This window comes from Vulpes vulpes, chromosome 16 (assembly GCF_048418805.1).
Source record: "Vulpes vulpes isolate BD-2025 chromosome 16, VulVul3, whole genome shotgun sequence".
NCBI lineage: Eukaryota > Metazoa > Chordata > Mammalia > Carnivora > Canidae > Vulpes > Vulpes vulpes.
This window is the reverse complement of record NC_132795.1, coordinates 57,470,946-57,491,035: the sequence shown is the minus strand read 5'-3', so window position 1 is coordinate 57,491,035 and position 20,090 is coordinate 57,470,946.

Here is a 20,090-nt window from a genome sequence, read left to right as displayed (position 1 = left end):
CCCCTGGTTAGGACAGGTAATTGCACTTAGCAGTTGGCAGTCTGCCATCGGTGGATATCCTTGGAAGATAAAGGGGTCTTGGGGCACAACCTCCATTTTTATGTCTTACCTGAAAGGCCATGTGAAGGAGGAGGAAGAAAGACAAAGAGAATCTTAGACAAACCAAAAATGAGGCCACCCACTAAAGCTCATCTCCAACAAAGATAGGGAGAGATTTTTTTCCTGTGGGTACCAAAGGAGCAAAACCAATCCAGTTACAGAAGGAACTTTTTAACAGTCAAAGTCACAGACGGCAAGGCAGACGGCCTCAAGAAGGAATGAGCTCCTTGACAGCACGTGTGTCTGAGCCGAAGCTGAACGGGCCCTTAGGAGTATAGTATTCAGTCAACTAGTAAATATTTGAGAATCTATGTTGTTCAAAACACTATCTGAAGGTGAAGATAGAAAAATAACAGGGAGCAAGTTAAACTTCCTTCTGTATTAGAGTTTATATTCTGATGAGGAGGAAAGACAGATAAGAACTGAGTGGAGGGGCACCTGGGTGGCTCAGTGGTTGAGCGTCTGACGCCTTAGGCTCAGGGCATGATCCTGGAGTCCTGGGATCAAGTCCCACATCAGACTCCCTGCATGGAGCCTGCTTCCCCCTCTACTTATGTTTCTGCCTCTCTCTCTGTGTCTCTCATGAATAAATAAATAAAATCTTTAAAAAAAAAAGAACTGAGTGGGCAAAAATGAACATAATAATTTCAGAGAACTACAAAGATTTTAAATGAGTGATGTGATAGTAACAGGAGAAGGTCTGATTGAGTTAGGGTGACCAAACAAAGCCTCTGTGGGATCAAAACACTTGAGCTGAGGCCTAAGCAATGGGAGGAGGCCAGCTCTGAGACAACCAGGGCAGTGTCCCATGCCTACAGTTCAGCAAGTCCAAAGGCTCTGCAGTAAGAATAGTTGGGGCATGTTCACTGATGCAAGGAAGGCCAAAGTGGTGGCCTTGCATGGCCTGACCCCAGGATGAGTGGGGTGGGAGAAGGCTGTGGATGAGCGTGGAAAAGTACAGCACATTCTAGCATTCAGAAGCTGACAATCCCATGCACCATGTGTGGTTCTGGGAATCCATGAGGACTCTCCTAACTGAGTAGAAAGAGATGGCCAAGTCCCTCTCCCTTGACAAACGTCAACAGTCCGGCTCTGACATTAGTTCCCTCACCAGACAATTGGAAGTCATAAAACTGGTTTGCAAAGACACTGCAAGGATCAGTGACTACATAGTTATCTATGAAGCACAGGTGCAGGACTATGTGCCATTATGAGCACTTCATAAATATTACTCCTTGATCTCTCCTGGCAGCCATTCAAGGTAGACACTCTTACTATTCCTACCTTGTCAATGGGAAACAGAGGCACAGACAGTCACCTAGCACATCGGGTACACAAGCAGATGCTAAGTACACCTTAGCTAGCATCTGCTGACATTAAAAGTTTCTAGGGGGTGTAAATAAAAATATTCTCTAGGATCTTCATGTTGCCTTACATCATTTTCAGAGCTCTCAACCGGGAGCATCTACACATCCTTGTAAATAAATTCTCAGTAGGAAGTTGCTCAAATGAATCACATGGCACTGATATATATACTACCCACCTCTACAGCATGAGGATAATCAAAAGTCTTACAGTCATGCCTAGGGGCACCTGGGTGGCTCAGTCAGTTAAGCATCTGCCTTCGGCTTGGGTCATGATCCTGAAGTTTGGGATTGAGTCCCACATTGGGCTCCATGCTCAGCAGGGAGGATGCTTCTCCCTCTCCTCTCCCTCTTCCTCTGTCCCTCCCCCCGCTCATGAACTTGCTCTCTCTCTCTCTCTCTCAAATAAATAAATAAAATCTTGTTTAAAAAGAGTCTTGCAATCATCTCTGCCCAAATTCCAATGGCATGTTTCACAAAAATAGAAAAAAAATGATCCCAAAATTTGTACAGAACCACAAAAGACCCCAAATAGCCAAAGCATTCCTGACAAAGAGGAACAAAGCTAGAAGCATCACATGACCTGATTTTTAACTGTATTACAAAACTATAGTGATTAAAATAGTGTGGACTGTCATAAAAACAGACACATAGACCAACAGAGCAGAGTCCAGAAAGAAACCCACACATATGTGGTCAACTAATCTATTAAAAGTGTGCCAAATGGAATATTAGCCATTAGAAATGACAAATACCCACCATTTGCTTCGACGTGGATGGACCTGGAAGGTATTATGCTGAGGGAAATAAGTCAATCGGAAAAGGACAAACATTATATGGTCTCATTGATTTGGGGAATATAAAAATTAGTGAAAGGGAATAAAGGGAAAGGAGAGAAAATGAGTGAAAATATCGGTGAGGGTGACAAAAGATGAGAGACTCCTAACTCTGGGAAATGAACAAGGGGTAGTGGAAGGGGAGGTGGGCAGGGGGTTGGGGTGACTGGGTGACAGGCACTGAGGGGGGCACTTGGCGGGATGCGCACTGGGTGTTATGTTATATGTTGGCAAATTGAACTACAATTAAAAAAATTTTTTAAATAAAAAAATAAAAGGGTGCCAAGAATGCACAATGGAGAAAGGATAGCCTCTTCAATAAATTGTGTCAAGCAAATTGCATATCCACATCCAAAAGGATTTTCATGGAGTCCTTATACCACTCACAAAAATTAACTCAAAATGCATTAAAGGCTTACATGTAAAACCTGAACCATAAAACGGCCTGGAAGAAAACAAAGGGAAAAACCTCCTTGACATGGGTCTTGGCAATAATTATTTGGATATAACATCAAAACCACAGACAACAAAAGCAAAAGAAGACAAGTGATTACAACAAACTAAGAGGCTTCCACAAGGCAGAGGAAACCAGCAACAAAATGCAAAGAATGGGAGAAAATATTTGCAAACCGTGTATCTGATAAATATGTAAGGAACTCTTACAACTCAATTGCACAACAAAACAAAGCAACCCAATTTAAAAATGGGCAAAGGTCAATAGATATTTTTTCTAGTGAAGATATACAGATGGCCAAGCACATGAAAAGGTGCTCAACATCACTCATCATCAAGGAAATTCGAATCAAAATCATGACGAGGGGCACCCAGGTGGCTCAGTGGTTAAGCATCTGCCTTCAGGTCAGGGCTTGATCCCGGGGTCGCAGGATCCAGTCCTGCATCGGGCTCCCTGAAGGGAGCCTGCTTCTCCCTCTGCCTGTGTCTCTGACTCTCTCTCTGTGTCTCTCATGAATAAATAAAGAAGATCTTAAAAAAAAAAAAAGACGAGACATGACCTCACACCTGCTAGGATGTGGTATCATCAACATGGCAACAGATAACAAATATGGGTGAGGATGTGGAGAAAAGGAACCCCTTGTGCACTGTTGGTGGGAATGAAAATTGGTGCTGCCAGTATGAAAAGCGGTATGGAATTTCCCCAAAAAATTAAAAATAGAACTAACATGGAGGGACCTAGACGGTATTATGCTAAGTGAAATAAATCAGTCAGAGAAAAACAAGTACCATATAACTTCACTTATATATGGAAACTGAAAAACAAAACAAATGAACAAAAACAACAACAAAACAGAAACAGACTCATAAATATAGGGGGAAAACTGATGGTTACCAAGGGGGAGGCGTGGGGGATGGCAAAATAGATGAAGAAGATTAAGAAGTAACAAACTTCCAGGGCTGTGGCCAGCATCGCGTGATGTGTAGAACTGTCAAAACACCATATGATGAGATGAGCGCTGGGTGTTATACAATATGTTGGTAAATTGAATTTAAATAAAATTAGGGGCACTTGGGTGCCCCAGTGGTTTGGCGCCTGCCTTTGGCCCAGGGCGCAATCCTGGAGTCCCGGGTTTGAGTCCCACATCAGGCTCCCAGCATGGAGCCTGCTTTTCTCTCTCTCTCTGTCTATCATAAATCAATCAATCAATCAATCAATCAATCAATCTTTAAAAAAAAAGAATTGTCGAATCACTATGTTGTGTACCTGAAACTAATAGAACATTGTTTATCAACTATACTTAAGTAATAAAAAAAATTTTTTTAAGAAATAGTGGAAGGCAGGGGGACAAAAAATTCATTTTAAAATTCAGGAATAAATAGACCCATGTGATCAAGCATCTCCCACCACCATAACTGCAGACAAGGAATCACACAGTGGGGTATTCACACTACCTGGCACTTTGTCCCCCACAGACGGTTTCTCTCTCTCTCTCTCTCTCTCTCTCTCTCTCTCCCCCCCCCCCCCCCGTCTCTCTACTTGTTGCAAATATCACAAAATACTCAGTGCGTCAGTAAAGAAGCCTATGTAGGTACTACCGGGTGACTAACATTTTACTGTCTCAGTAGCTGAACTTCAATATAATTGGTTTCCTTTCAAGCCTTCTGAATTTTATTTCACCTGTTCTGAAAGCATCGTTCAGCGAGGGGGCCCCTAGCACCCGTGGCCAGACGACCAAAGATCTATCCACCAAAAGATGGGATAGATAGCTCCAGAAAGGGCAGGACCCGGCTCCCTACAGGCTGCCCTGCTCCTGGCAGGAGCCCCCCTCACTGGAGACCCCGAAGGCTCCCTGTACTCTGCAGGCCAGCACCCAGTCCGCCTCCCCACTACTGCACCGTTTCTGCCCACAGACGAGCCAGCCCCCTTGCTTGCGTCCTGCCCACAGCCTTCCCTCTGCATCCCGCCTCCCCCGGTCAGGCCCACTCTGCCCCATGACCTTTTTTGAAGAGCAGGGGGGGGACCCGCTTCTTGGGCCCCACAGAGAGATGCCGTCTGTAGCTTGAGTGCTGATAAACTGGAAGCGCACCCCCAACGCCAGATCAGGCCACATCCGTGGAGCACCCCCCCCACCCCCGCAGCACCGAGCCCAGCTCACCACCACCTCTGAGGCAACCCAGCCGCCCCGCCGTCTGCCAACTGGCTCTGGTCCCTTCCAAGGACAGGAGGATGGTGCCCAAAATGCTTCCGATGAGTTTAAAACCGGAATTAAAGATATTCCATCAATTAACCTGACTCAGATCTTCAAGCACACTGCCCTCCAGGGAAACTTGGGGAGATGCTTTGTCACCTGGATGCTCACTGGGGGCTGGGGTGGGGTGGGTCACACGGTTCAGGTGGTATGTGGGGGCCCCGCTTAGCAATTTTGCTTTCCAGGTGGCCATCTGCTCCTCATTCTCCAGACTGTTTCCAAGCCCTGGGAGAAAATGTAGTCCAGGGCTGAGGAAGGAGGATTCTAGGGTAGCCATGGGAAGATTCTAGATTCAAACCCAAACTTTCCTCCCCTGCTGGATGCATCTGGACAATGGCCCCCACAGCCCTGGGTCTCAGTGTCCCCATCTGTAGAATGAGAAAGGAAGATTGGCTAATCCTTCTCTTCAAGGCTTTAGGCACCAACATCAAAACCAGAGTCTGTGGGCCAAGTGGAGGGGGACGGTGCTGCCCCTGACTAGCGCTATAGAACCCACAGCCCCCTGCCATGAGAAAGAGCCCCTTCCTGGAGACAGGATGTCCAGGGGTCTTCAGCCAACAGTCCAGGAAATGCAGGGGGCCCAAGGCTATGCTCAGAGGCAGGTCTGCCTCTTGCTGCGTCTGAACCTTCCTCAAAGACACACTTCATTCTGGGTCCCATCGAGTCACTGCCATGCTGGCCAGGGTGAGAAGGTTGGTCTAGAGCCCTCTGGGAGCAGCACACAGGCAACAGCGCATGCCATCCCTGCCTCCCCGGGGAGGATCCTGGGAGTGAGCACGCAGACGACCCTATGAGGACACCAGGGTGGGGATCATTGTCCTGAAAAGTCTCTCATGCCAACTCTTAGTTTACTTCAGGGGGATGGGGAGGCAGAGAGGCAAAGGGCCTTGCCCAGGAGCACAAGGTGGTGCAAAGAGAACTAGACTCTTCCCATTCTTATTTATTTTATTGATTTTTTTCCTTTAATGACAAAAGGATGGCATGTTTGCTGCAGCGACTCCAACAACACAGAGGTGATGTGTGAAGACAATTATCACCTCTCCCTCACCCCCTCAACCCACACCTAGGCATGGTGAGCCTGTGCTCCCCAAGGGTCCCCCACAGTGGGGGTAAAGCCACCTGCATCTCCTCAGCTGGTCCCAAAAGGCACAGGAGAGGAGCTGGCACTCCACAGCGGATGGGGGCTGCCGGCCTGCTGTATTCAGATGGTTTCTTCTCTCGGCCCCGCTGACCTGGAAGAGAAAGGAGCTGTCAGCCTTTTTGCCCTAACATAGATGCCAGTGGGGATTTCTAGAAGGCGTCTTTAAAAAACCCTTCTATGCCACACAAAAGGCCATCCTTCCTGGCCATCTGTCCTCACCCAGCTTCTGACTTCATCACCTCCAGCTGGTCTCCCAGCTTCCAGGATCACCCACTCAGTACCTGGCTACAGCACTACTGGAGTGAGCCTCCAAAAACACCCCCTTGCTGAAAACCTTCCAGTGTCTCTGTGACCCCAGCATTTCCCAAGACATCCAGGCAGTAAGTCCAGACTCCCCCCCACCCCCACAACCTTTTGTGATCTGCCCCCAGGAAACCTCTCCAGCCTCATCTCTGGTAAAGCCTTCCAGGCACCACTTCTTTCCAGCCACTTAAAATCACTCACAATTCTTGGAATAGATTACATAGTTTTTAACTCAACTTTCTATTTGGGGATACTTATATATTCACGTGTAATTGTCAGAAATCACACAGAACCATCTCAGGTACCCTTTACCCGGTTTTTCCAGTGGTGACAACCTGAAAAGCTAGAGTACAGTATCACAACCAGGATACTGGCATTGACACAGTCAAGGTACAGAACATTTCCCAAAGCGCATGGATCCCTCGTGTGGCCCTCTGTAGCCATGTCTTTCTCTCCTGCCATCGCTCAATCCTTAACCCCTAGCAACCACTCATCTGCTCTCCATTTTGTACTTCGGTCCTCTCAATAATTTATAGGAATGAGATCACACAACATGTATCTGTTGGGGTTGGCCTCGCTCACTCGGCATTGTTCTGAGATCCACCCGAGCTATGGCATGTGCGGGTAGTCTGCTCCTTTTGTTGTACGCATGTACCATGGTTTGCTTCATCATTCACTCACTGGGAAACATTTGCATTATTTCCATTTTGTGGTTATTGTGAATAATGATGCCATAAATATGTGAGTACAGATTTTGTGTGAACCTAAGTCTTCATTTCTCCGGGAGGAATGCCCAGGAATGCAATGGCTGGGTTGCATTTTAGTTTTTCAAGAAACTACCAAGCTGTTTTCCAGAATGGCTGCACCATTTTACATTCCCACCAGCCACATATGAGCGATCCAGCTTCTCCACATCCTCACCAACCTTTGATGTTGTCACTATTTTTAATTTTAGCCCATATGATAGATATGTAGTGAAATCCCAACATGGTTTGCATTTGCATTGCCCTGATGGCTAGTGACATTGAATATCTTTCCTTGAGCCTTCCTTCTGTATATCTTCTCTGGTGAGAGCTCTTCATCTAATGCCAGTCATGTTCTAATTGAATTGTTTGGTTTTTCACTATCGCATTTTGAGAATTCTTTATATAATATAACCAGCATGAATTGGGAATAACTGTTATTATCAAAACTAATGATCCTTAGCACCTAATGACTATTTAGCAAGGCATCATGCAAACTGCTTTACCTTCACTATCTCATTTCATCCTTAACCCAATGAACGCTAAGTGCAATAAATCAAACAGAGAAAGACAGATGCTATAAGATAGCACCTATATGTGGACTTTAAAAGAGCCAAACTCAGAGAAACAGAGTAGAATGGTGGCTATGAGGGGCTGGGGACATGGGGGAAATGGGGAGAGGTTGGTCAAAGGGTACAAACTTCCAGCCAGAAGAAGAACACGTTCTGGAGATCCAATGTACAGCATGGTGACTATAGCTAACGATTATAGTTAAATGTTCTCACCCCCCCCCCCCAAAAAAATGATGATGACTCAAGGGGATGGAGGTATCAACTAACTCTAGTGTGGTGATTGTTTTGCAATATAGACATGTATCCAATCATCACCTTGCATACCTTAAGCTTATACATGTTGCATGTCAACTATATTTCAGTAAAGCTAGGTCGCCGAGGTGGGATGAGGGGGAAAATAACCCAATGAGATGAGTTCTGTTACCTCCACTCCCACGTAAAGAGTCCAGGATTCCACAAGTGGGTGAGCTGCATGTGGTTGCAGAGTCAGTGTAAGGTCAATGTAGGCTGGGAATGGAACCTGGATCTCTCTGCCTCTGTCACCCTGTGTCCAGGTAACATGCTACAAGACATTTCTCCTCTACATAACTTGGACCAATTCACAAACCACTGTGGGAGGGGCCTGGGTGGTTCAGTGGGTTAAGTGGGCCTTTGATTCAGATCATGATCTCAGGGTACTGGGTTTGAGCCCCAAGTCGGGCTCCCTGCTCTGTGGAGAGTCTGCTTGTCCCTCCCCTCAGCTCATGCGCATGCTCCCTCTCTCTCTTTCTTTCTCTCTCCCCCTCTCTCTCAAATACATAAATAAAATCTTAAAAATAAATTAATTATCCTCACCAGCATTTGTTGTTTCCTGTCTTATTAATTTTAGTTATCCTCACCGGTGTAAAGTGGTATCTCATTGTGGTTTTGATATGTATTTCCCTGGTCACAGGATGTGGAGCATTTTTTTAATGTGCCTGTTGGCCATGTGTAGGTCTTCTTCAGATAAATGTCTGTTCATGTCTTCTGCCCATCTCTTGACCAGACTGTTTTCTGGATGTTGAGTTTGATAAGTTCTTTACAGATCTTGGATACTAGCCGTTTATCTGATATTTCATTTGCAAATATCTTCTCTCATTCTGTAGGTTGCCTTTTAATTTTGTTGACTGTTTCCTTTGCTGTGCAGAAGCTTTTTATCTTGAAGTCCCAATAATTCATTTTTGCTTTTGTTTCCCTTGCCTTTAGAGATGTGGCTCACAAGAAGTTGCTGCAGCCGAGGTCAAAAAGGTTGCTGTGTTCTCCTCTAGGATTTTGATGGATTCCTGTCTCACCTTTAGATCTTTCATCCATTTTGAGTTTATCTTTGCATATAGTATAATCTTCTGCATGTGGCTGTCCAATTGTCCCAACACCATTTATTGAAGAGACTGTCTTTTATCCAGTGGATATTCTTTCCTGCGTTTTCAAAGATTAGTTGACCAGAGAGTTGAGGATCCATTTCTGGGTTTTCTATTCTGTTCCACTGATCTATGTGTCTGTTTTTGTGTCAGAACCATGCTGCTTGATGATCACAGCTTTGTAGTACAGCAAGAAGTCTGGAATTGTGATGCCCTGAGCTTTGGTTTCTTTTTCAAAATTCCTCTAGGTATTTGGGTATTATCTGGTTCCATACAAATCTTTGGATTCTTTGTTCCAACTCTGTGAAAAATGTCCATGGTATTTAGATAGGTATTCCATTGAATGTGTAGATTGTTTTAGGTAGCATAGACATTTTCACAATATTTATTCTTCCAATCCATGAGCATGGAATGCTTTTCCATCTCTTTGTGTCTTCCCCAATTTCTTTCAAAAGTGTTCTGTAATTTTTAGAGTTACAGATCCTTTGCCTCTTTGGTTAGGTTTATTCTTAGGTATCTTATGGTTTTGGGTGCAATTGTAAATGGGATCTATTCCTTAATTTCTTTTTTTATTTCAGTCTTATTGTTAGTGTATACACATGCAACTGATTTCTGCGCATTGACTTTGTATCCTGCCATGTTGCTAAATTGCTGTATGAGTTCTAGCAATTTGGGGTGAAATCTTTGGGTTTTCCATACACAATATCATATCATCTGAGCAGAGTGAGAGTTTGATTTCTTCTTTGCCAATTTGAATGAATGCCTTTTATCTCTTTTTGTTGTCTGATTGCTGAGGGTAGGACTTTTAGTACTGTGTTGAACAATGTGGTGAGTGGGCATCCCTGTCATGTTCCTGACCTTAGGGGAAAAGTTCTGTTTTTTCCCATTGAGAATGATATTTGCTGTGGGCTTTTCATAGATGGCTTTTAAGATATTGAGGTATCTTCCCTCTATCCCCATACTTTGAAGATTTTAATCAAGAAAGAATGCTATATTTTGTCAAATGTTTTTTCTGCATCAATTGAGAGGATCATATGGTTCTTGTCTTTTCTTTTACTAATGTGTATTAATGTGATCTATTGTGTTGATTGATTCGCAAATGTTGAACCACCCTTGCATCCCAGGAATAAATCTCACTTGGTTGTGGTGAATAACCCTTTTAATGTACTGTTGAATCCTACTGGCTAGTACCTTGGTGAGTATTTTAACATCCATGATGTTCATCAGGGTTATTGGTTGATAATTCTCTTTTTTGATGGGGCATTTGTCTGGTTTTGGGATCAAGATAATGCTGGCCTCATAGAACAAGCTTGTAAATTTTCCTTCCATTTCTATCTTTTGAAACAGCTTCAGTAGAAGAGGTTTTATTTCTTCTTTAAATGTTTGGTAGAATTCCCCTGGGAAGCCAATCCAGCCCTGGACACTTATTTCTTGGGAGGTTTTTGATGACTGCTTCAATTTCCTTGCTAGTTATTGGTCTGTTCACGTTTTCTATTTCTTCTTGTCTCGGTTTTGGTAGTTTATAAATTTCCAGGAATGCACCCATTTCTTCCAGATTGCCTAATCTGTTGGCATAGAATTGCTCATAATACGTTCTTAAAATCGTTTGTGTTTCCTTGATGTTGGTTGTGAATTCTTCTCTTTCATTCATGATTTTATTCATGTGGGTCTTTTTTCTTTTTAATAAATCTGGCTAGGGATTTATCTATCTTGCTAATTCCTTCAAAGAATCAGCTCTTAGTTTCATTGATCTATTCTACTATTCTGGTTTCTATTTCATTGATTTCTGCTCCAATCTTTACTATTTCTCTTCTCCTGCTTAGTTTAGGCTTTACTTACATGTTGGCAAGGATGTGGAGAAAGGGGAACCCTCTTCCACTCTTGGTGGGAATGCAAGCTGGTACAGCCACTCTGGAAAACAGTATGGAGGATCCTCAAGAAGTTAAAAATAGAGCTACCCTATGACTCAATAATTATACTACTGGGTATTTACCCCAAAGATACAGATGCAGTGAAAAACCGAGACACCTGCACTCCAATGTTTATAGCAGCAATGTCCACAATAGCCAAACTGTGGAAGGAGCCATGATGTCCTTCGACAGATGAATGGATAAAGAAGATGTGGTCTATGCATACAATGGAATATTACTCAGCCATCAGAAAGGACAAATACCCATCATTTACATCAACATGATGGAACTGGAGGATATTTTGCTGACTGAAATAGATCAATCAGAGAAAGACAATCACCATATGATCTCAGTTTTATGTGGAATATAAGAAATAGTGTAGAGGACCATAAGGGAAGGAGGGGAACTGAGTGAGGAAAAATCAGAGAGGAAGACAAACCATAAGAGAGTCCTAACTCTGGGAAACAAAGGGTTGCAGAAGGGAAGGTGAGTGGGGGATGTGATAACTGGGTGATGGGCATTAAGAAGGGCATGTGATGGGATGAGCACTGGGTGTCATACTATATGTTGACAGATCGAATTTAAATTTTAAAAAAAAATTAAATAATTAAAAACAAACCTATATGGGACAGTCATTATAAGCTATTTAAATCCTCAAATCTATAAAGATCACAATCAAAATCAGATGAAGACTTTAAAAGTGATTTAAGCATTAAAAAGGAGTGGATGGGAGAGCAAATCACAGGTGTCGGGCACTGTGCCTCCCATAGAGCATCTCACGGGGTCTTCTCCATGGCCCTGTGGGGTGGCTACTGTTGTCTTCACTCTGCAGAAGAGGAACAGAGCTCTCTAGAGGAAAAACAGCATGCCTGAGGTCAAAGGGCAGAGAATAGTGAAGCAAACTCTGGAGCACAAGACCACTTGTCTCCAAAGCCCTAGCTCTTTCTAGCAGGTGCTTAGTTCATGCCTCCATCACTTTACATAATTACCATTTTTGTTTCCTCTTGTCAAAGTGGCCATAGTCCAAGAAATGAAGGAACTAGAGGACAGGCCTCATCCTGCTGATCCCTGTGGGTTTGAACCCATTGAGTGTAACGGCTTAAGTGCCAGACCCTGGAAGTCCCAAGCTCGCATCTAGTTTGATCACCACCTCCCCAGCTGTGCAAGCTTCTTTAAAAGTCCTCACCTATGAAGTGAGGGCAATAAGAGAGTTGTGGGCCCAATAAGGCAATGGACAAGCCAACTTGGTATGATCCTCGACACACAGGAGTGTTCCAGCACTAGTGCCGAGATCTGGGGCTGAGCTCCCATGTGCCCCACCCCAGGCCACACTCTCGGACTGGAAGGTGTGACCCATGGCCTCCAGGATACATGGCACCTGGTTGAGGAAAGAAGGCGATGAGACAACTAAATCCTGAGGTAAGGGTTTGAAAGTGTGGCAGGGACGCCTGGGTGGCTCAGTCAGTTAAGTATCTGACTCTTGGTTTCTGCTCAGGTCGTGATCGCAGGGTCCTGGGATTAAGCCCCGAGTTGGGCTCTGTGTGCAGCAGGGAGTCTGTTTGGGATTCTCTCTTCCTCGCCCTCTGCCCCTCTCCCCCTCGCCCTGCTCATGCTCTCTCTCCCTCTAAGAAATAACTAAATTTTTAAAAATAATAATAAAAATTTAAAAAATGAAAGTGTGGCAAAAGTAATCCTGCCAAAGGAGTTCAGTAAAGGATGAGAAATGATTGTATGCTTTGAGGGGCCTGGAAAGATTTCATGCAGGTGGGATAGATTCCTAGACACTGAGAGAGGCAGAGATGGAGAGAAGTGGAGGTCCGGCTTTCCAGCAGGGGTGGGGTGGGGGGGATGATCAGCTTGAGCAAAACCCCAGAGGCAGGAAGAGAAGGCTGGTGGGCAAGTGGCAAGGGACCTGGGCTCAAACAGACTTGGGTGTGAAATTCCAGGGCCTCGGACTCCCTGGGCTTAGGTTCTTCCTTGAAAATTTCACAACGATGCAACGGATGCAACCGAGCCCGGGACAAAGTTGTTTTCTTATCCAGCATATGATCTCTGAAATTGCATTTACAGCTCCAAAGCAAAGTTCAGTTTCGATTTGCAATTGACCCCCAGGAAGGAGAGGTTTATTCCTTGTAGGGGCCAAGGGCGGCCACCCCCAAAATGTGCCGCTTTAGCATATCGATTCTTTTATTTACTTATTTCAAGGATTTTGCCTATTTATTTGAGAGAGAGAGAGAGAGAGAATGAGCAGAGGGAGGGGCAGACTCCTCGCTGAGCAGGGAACCGATGTGGGGCTCGAACCCAGGACCCTGAGATCACGACCTGAGCTGAAGGCAGACACTTGACTGACTGAGCCATCCAGGCACCCCGGGGAATATTGATTCTTTAAATAAAAGTCACGTAAGAGAGGATCTGTGCAGAAAGGACACTCGGACTCTCCTCTATCCCCCTGGAAGCAGGAAATAAATCTCCCATGTGAAGATTGCCCACCCCAAAGCAGGAGGTAGAGAGACATCCCCATCCCCAGACATGGGAAATTTAGAGCCGAGAAGGCTGTAGAAACAACCCTGGTTACTTCTACGACTGCGTGACCCCAGTCCAAATGCTGTTGAGAATTCCTCACTAACTGAGCCTCCTAGAGTTAAGTGTTCTTGGACCTGTGAATTCCTCACAGAGTTATTGTCTCTTTGTCTACAAAGTATACAAACCACCTGCCTTGGTCATTTCTTTCGATCTCGATTTCATTATTGGGCCTCCCTGTGCATGTAGTAAAACTCTGGCTCTTTCTCCTGTGAATCTATCTCTTGCCAATTTTACTCAGTCCACCTGGAAGACCTTGAGGGGCAAGAAAACTGTTTCCTTCCCTCCACCATTCACTGAGCACCCACTGTGTCCCCAAGACTCGCCAGGGCTGGGGGGTTGGACAGCAGACAAAACAGACACCCCTGTGCTCTCTGGATTCCCTCTCTAGGAGGCATCAGATGAGAAAGCAGCTTCTCACATGGTTCCTCAATTCTTTCACTGTCATTGTGCCATGTGCACAAAGGTGAACGTGTGACAGGGTGACGACCAAACCGGGGGCTGAGGGCAATTGGACGGTGCAGGAAGCCTCTGGCAAGACCAGGGTAGAAGTCCCACAGGGAGCCGATCTCCACCCCGTGTGCCGAATGCCATCCTCCCACGGCCCCTCTCTGGACTCTGGACAGAGAGCCAGCCCACTCTCATGGCCCCAGAGGAGAGAAAGGCCTGGAAGCCAGGACTGTGGACAAGAACAAGAGCCAGGATACAGGTCACTGCCAAATGAGGGTTGGTGGGGCCCAGATCCCTTGGGGGGGAATCATGGTATTTCAGTCACGTAGCAGCTGCTGACATCTGGAAAAACCCCCGGCACAGGTGAGTTGCATGCTTGGGCTAATGCGCGTGGACCTCAGTTGCCGGTGCAGGAAGGGATGCCCGGGGGGTCTTGGAGCAGGCTCTAAACCACACAGCTAGGGACAATTTCAGAGTTCAAACCCAGGGCCGTCTGGCCGCCCAGCATTTGCCCTCTACTGCCTCACGCTGCAACCCCCGGATCCCATGGGGAGGACAAAGAAACACGACCTCCCTGCAGCTGGGTCCTGGCCCCCTGTTGATGGCCTGAGCCGGGCTCTCTGCAAAAGGCATCTGGGTGCTCTTCACGGGGCCCCCCAGGGACAAGCAGCCTCCCGGGTTTGCTGGGAGTGAGAGGAAGGAGTGAGGGAATCCTCCGCTGAAGGCCCAGGCTCACGCAGCCAGTGCTGGCATGCCACCAGCACAACTTCTTTTATGACAGGAAAATGCTCCAAATGGACTCTCGCAAGGAGGTGTCATTAAAGAGTTCTGTGAGATCCAGAGCGTAGGGCACAGGATTAGAGTGCGGGCTGGGGTCCAGGGCACTCCCCAGGGGTACCCGGCTCGCCCTGACCTGCATCTCTGGTGCAGAGGGACCCTGAGGCCTCTGACCCCGACGGAGAAGCCAGGAGGCAGCAGGCGGGGCTCAGAGTCCCCAACCTGCCAGTGGCAGCTGTGGGAACCGCAGCCGTGCAGTGGGGATTCCATTCAGCATTTATTGACACAAATACTTGCCCAGGGAGGTTGCTGTGAGGCGTGAGGAAACAAAGAGGGGATAGGAACCAGGGCATCAACCGCATCTCACACCTGGTGGGCCCAGCTGGCAGGACGTTGCCGCATGGCCACTGTCCCCCCTCTCTGGTGTGATCCCTGGGTGAGAACAGTCCTGAGCTGGCCATGCTGTGCCCTGACCCTAAGAAGCCATTCAGGGGCATGTGGCCCTGGGCAAGCCACTGGCCCTCAGCTTCCTCGCTGAGGAAGGAGGACCACGGATTTGAGCTCAGATCCCAGCACCCTCAGACCAGCCACAACACCCCACAAGCTGCCAGAGTAGGGGTTGCAAACATTTTCCATAAAGGGGTAGTAAATAGGCTTTGCAGGCCTGACAGTCTCTACAGCAAGGACTTAACTCTGCTGTTGTAGCTCAAAAGGAGCCAAAGCATAAGTGAACGGGTGTGGTTGTGTTCCAGAAAACTTCACTTATAAGACCAGGCAGTGGGCCGCATTGGCCCCCAGCCTGTGATGTGCTAACCCCTGCCTTAAAGGGGCCCCAAAGGGACTGCTGGACTCTTGTGGTGATAAAGAGGATTTGAACATGAAAGTCTCTGCGACTGGACACTTTTTTTGACCACCCCACTAAATCTGTCCTGCCGTTGACACGATTCTTTCTTTTTTATTGGAGTTCAATTTGCCAACATATTGCATAACACCCGGTGCTCATCCCGCCAAGTGCCCTCCTCATTGCCCATCACCCAGATTCTTTTAAAACTAGGGTAACCCCCAGTAGGATGCACAGCAAGCGCCTTCCTCAGACCAGATTCCTAGCGGGTGAAAGGCCTCCCCCCACCATTCCAGGCATCACCCCCCTACTTCGGCACTTTTCAGAGACTGCCTCTAGAACAGGTGCAGCAGCCAGTGGGGTGTCCAGAAGAACAGCCCCAGGATATTGGTTCCAAGATCTGCCCCCTCTGAAGGTAGAAACCAGGACTCCGGTGAAGCAACTTGCCAGACGTCTCAGAACCAGGGAGTGTGCGGGCTGGAACTAGAACCCAGTTCTTTGGCACCAGAGGCTCCACCCCACGCATCTCTCCTGGAATCATCCCAAGCAAGGGCCCTTCGGATCTACTTCTCTGAGTCCTAGAGGGTGGAGGGCCCTGCAAGAGAGATGAGAAAGATGACAAAGGAGAGTCTGGGGAGCTTCTTCCATTACATAGGATATGATCTCAGTTAGACGAGGTGTTGTCCTCACCATGAACAGATGACGAATTAGGCCCAGAGAGGAACAGAGACTTGCCCAAGGTCACACAGCCAGGAAGTGGGAGCCAGGACATGAACCCAGGCCTGTGACCCCACACAGCAGGGCTCGGTTGACTTCTCTGGCCGTGCTCTTCCCTTCCTTTTTTTGTGCTCAGAGAGGGGCAGGAACCAGAGAAGACATAGTCTGCAGACAGCATACAGGTGAGAGCCCAGGAAGGTGGCACTCAACCCCAGTGCCCTGTTTTGGGGGCACCAACCAAGCCCATGGGTGTTCATGAGTCCCAGCTGGGAACCGTCTATAGTGAGCCCCCTCGTTCACATGGAGAGAAGCCTCTGCAGCGGGAACACCAGCGGGTCCGGTGCCCGGGGAGGATTATCAGCTGCCAGGAAACACCTGAAGGTCTTGAACTTCTGAACTGCTCACCTCCACCTGAACCCAACGAAATAGCCGCTTTGCTCTTATGACTTTACAGCCTCGACTGTAAATTCTTCCTTGATCCCGCTTTATGGCTGCAGGATGAAAACACATTCCCGGGCATAGCCGCAGTGGAGGGCACCCACCAGCTTTATAAAGTGGCGCTGGCACAGCTGCAGGGCGTCCTGGGGCTGCTCAGCGGGAACCCCACCCCCACCCCACCGTGGTCCCAGGGGGGACGAGTCACCCGGACCAGGCCCCCCCAGTAAGGCACTGCAGAGCCCTGACAGTGAAGCAGCCGTCCCAAATCCTGACCCAGGATTGCAGCAACCCCTGGCATGTCCCTGCCATGTGGCCTCAGTGACCTCAAACAATACTGAGAAATGAGCCAGGTTGTAAGATGATCTTCAGTCTACAGAGGAGGGGCCTGTGGCCCAGAGAGGGAGCAGGTCCAAGGCCACACACATAGCCCAGTCAGGACTAGAACTCAGGTCCAGAGCTCTGACACCACACATTCTTCTAAACTTGCATCTATGGGGCAGGATATTTTAGCAGAACTGGGTCAGCCTCATGGAACCCTCAGCCGTCCTGGGGCACCAAGTATCACCCACCACTTTGCAGACACACTCTTGCATCACACAGGTGCTCAAGAAGCACCCCCTACACCCTCCGATAAAGAAAGGAACCCTTACCACCCCTGCCTTCCGCCGGAGGGCCACACATCAGCACTGCATGGCCGGGCCCCTGCCCTCACATGTTTGGAAGGGGAGGCCAGGCCTGTGCAGCAGCCCCACCTCCTCTTCCCAGGTTCCTGAGAACCACAAGGGCATGAGCCCTCTTGCTCTTCCCTGGGGAGCCCTGTCCGTGGGGGAATACAGGGAAGGACTGAGCATGCAGGGCGGGCTGGCAGACCCTGGCCTCTGGAATTAAGCCACACGCTCCAAGCTCAGCTCACTCAGTAACAAAGACGCTATCCCGGCCCATCCGCCTTCTCCCCACATCTTACTCCAAGGTACAGATGTTAGTGTGTTTGGGGGACGGCAGGGTCCTCCCCTACCGTGACAACTGTCCCCCCACCAGGCCTCTTTCTGTGTTATTTCCACAACTCCTTGGCTATAGGTTCTTTGGAGGCCCTGACTTGTGCCTGACCAGAGGGAAGCAGCCCAGGGGACAGAGGACAAAGCCCTAGGAGCGGGGACCGACGATTAGCCGGAGATAACCCACGTTCCAGACGGCAGGTTTGCAGGCAGGCAGGGGCCAGGCGTGAGCCCTGCTCTGGGCCCGGGAGCTCAGGCTCCAGCCTCCACCCTCAGCCTGACTCGCCGGCCCTCCTCGTCCCATCTCTTCAGCTTTTTGGACCAGAAGTGACTAGGGTAAAGGCAGGGCACCGAACCCAAGGATTTCATGAGAGGGGTCCAGTGCTGAGATCTAGATCCTTTCCATCCGGTTCTCGACCTCAGGCTGCACCTGAGAAGCCCCTGAGAAGCTCCTGTAGAGCTCAATGGCCGGGTCACTTGACTGCTGAGCTGCAACGATGGCCCGTTCCCTGCTCCAAGCCAGGAAACCTGACTTTGAAGCCAGAACAGCAGGTCGGAAGCTGGGAGGCTGTGGAGAGGTGACACCGGGAGGCATCTGAGTGTCAGGAGCAGAGATAAAAAAGCGTCAGCATGATGAGTCCAGCTGGGTCTCGGAGCCGCTCTGAGTCCCAAGTCCGGCCTCTGGCTCACTGGGAAAGCTATTCACTTGCTTCTCTTGAACACTTCATCTGTGAAATGGCCACAGTGACGTCTCCCGCATACGGTCGTTGCGGGGATTACATAAAAAGGCCCTGCCTGCCATGTAAGCAGCATTCAAAAATGTCAGCTTTTATTATCACTGGCAAGCCGTGCACGCCCCATTTCCAGAGCAGGCGGGGAGCGTGGCTGTCAAGCCTGTGGGTTGGGGAGCAGGTGAGCCTGGGTCCGAAGCCGGCTTCACTCGCCTGCTGTATGTCTTTGGGGGACTCCTTCCCCTACACTGGGGACACTGGACATAACATCATCCTCTCATCCTCGTAGGGAATACAAGTGCCCACTATGGTATGAGGCACCGGGGGGCGTTCAGCCCCTCTTCACTGGCCATCCCCCTCCCTCCAGTAGTGGGTGCCAGGAGCCCACTGTATGGGTTCAGGCCATGGAAGGGCATCAGATGCTAAGGTCAGGGGTGAGTCTGCCCCCCGGGGTGAGGCACCTGTTTGCTTCAGCTGCCTACCGTGCAGAGTAGGAAACCACTTTATAGACTCAGAATTAACTTTCGGGGGCACAGGCAGAGGCCGGGGGAGAGACCAGAGCTCCCAGGGCCACTGGGGAATTGCACCTGGGGCTTTGGCCCCAGCACAAGCACACTGAGCAAGGGTCACAAGCTCTCCACATCAGAGCCAACACTGAAACTTGCTCTTCCAGCTGGAGGTCCTCTTTGCTCCTGTCTCAGGGTCCAGGAGGAGAAGGAGGAGTGGCCTTGGAATCTGGCCCACTGTGTCCCAGTCCCGCCGCCTATCAGTGATGCCCTGGCCCTCATGAACCTCAGTTTCCCCATCTGTAAGATGAGCACAGGTCCCTAGCACAGGGGTTCATCTTAAGGACCAAGACGCGTTGCATGAACATGCAAAACCTTCTAGAAATCCTGAGACAGGGTCCCTCCTTTACCAGCTATGGGACCTATGGGAAATGACTTCATCTCTCACAACCTCAGTTTCTCTATTTGTAAAATGGGTATAATGGTCTGTACCTCATAGGGGTGTGGCTAACATTCAGTGAGATAATGTCAGTAAGAATTAGGACACTGCCTGGCACATAGTAAGTGCTCAGTTCACAGTAGGTCATGATATTGTCACTGTTGCTGGCCCTGTGGCACCTAAGGCTCTCTCCCCTCCTCTGGAGGGCAAGCATGGCCAGCTCCTCTCTGCAGTCAAAGACAATCTTTGCAATCCCTGCAAAGGGGCTCAGTGGTGCCCCCAGCCCCTGGGAACTAAGCCATCATAAGACAAGGAACTCGTGGCCTAGATTGGCTCATTGTTCAGAGCCTGGATGATGCGAGTGCCTCCACCTGGACTTCTTTTCAGCTCGCCTAACAAATCAATAACTGCTTACCTTGGAGGAGTTTTAATTAGTTGGTGCCTGCTGAGTACTCTGCTGATAAACTAGCCTGCTATTCATGCTAAGTGCCTGCCTTATGGTTGCTATTTTTATTATTATTGCTGTTGCTATAAGATTCTCATTCCCTGAGCCATATAGCTGGCTTT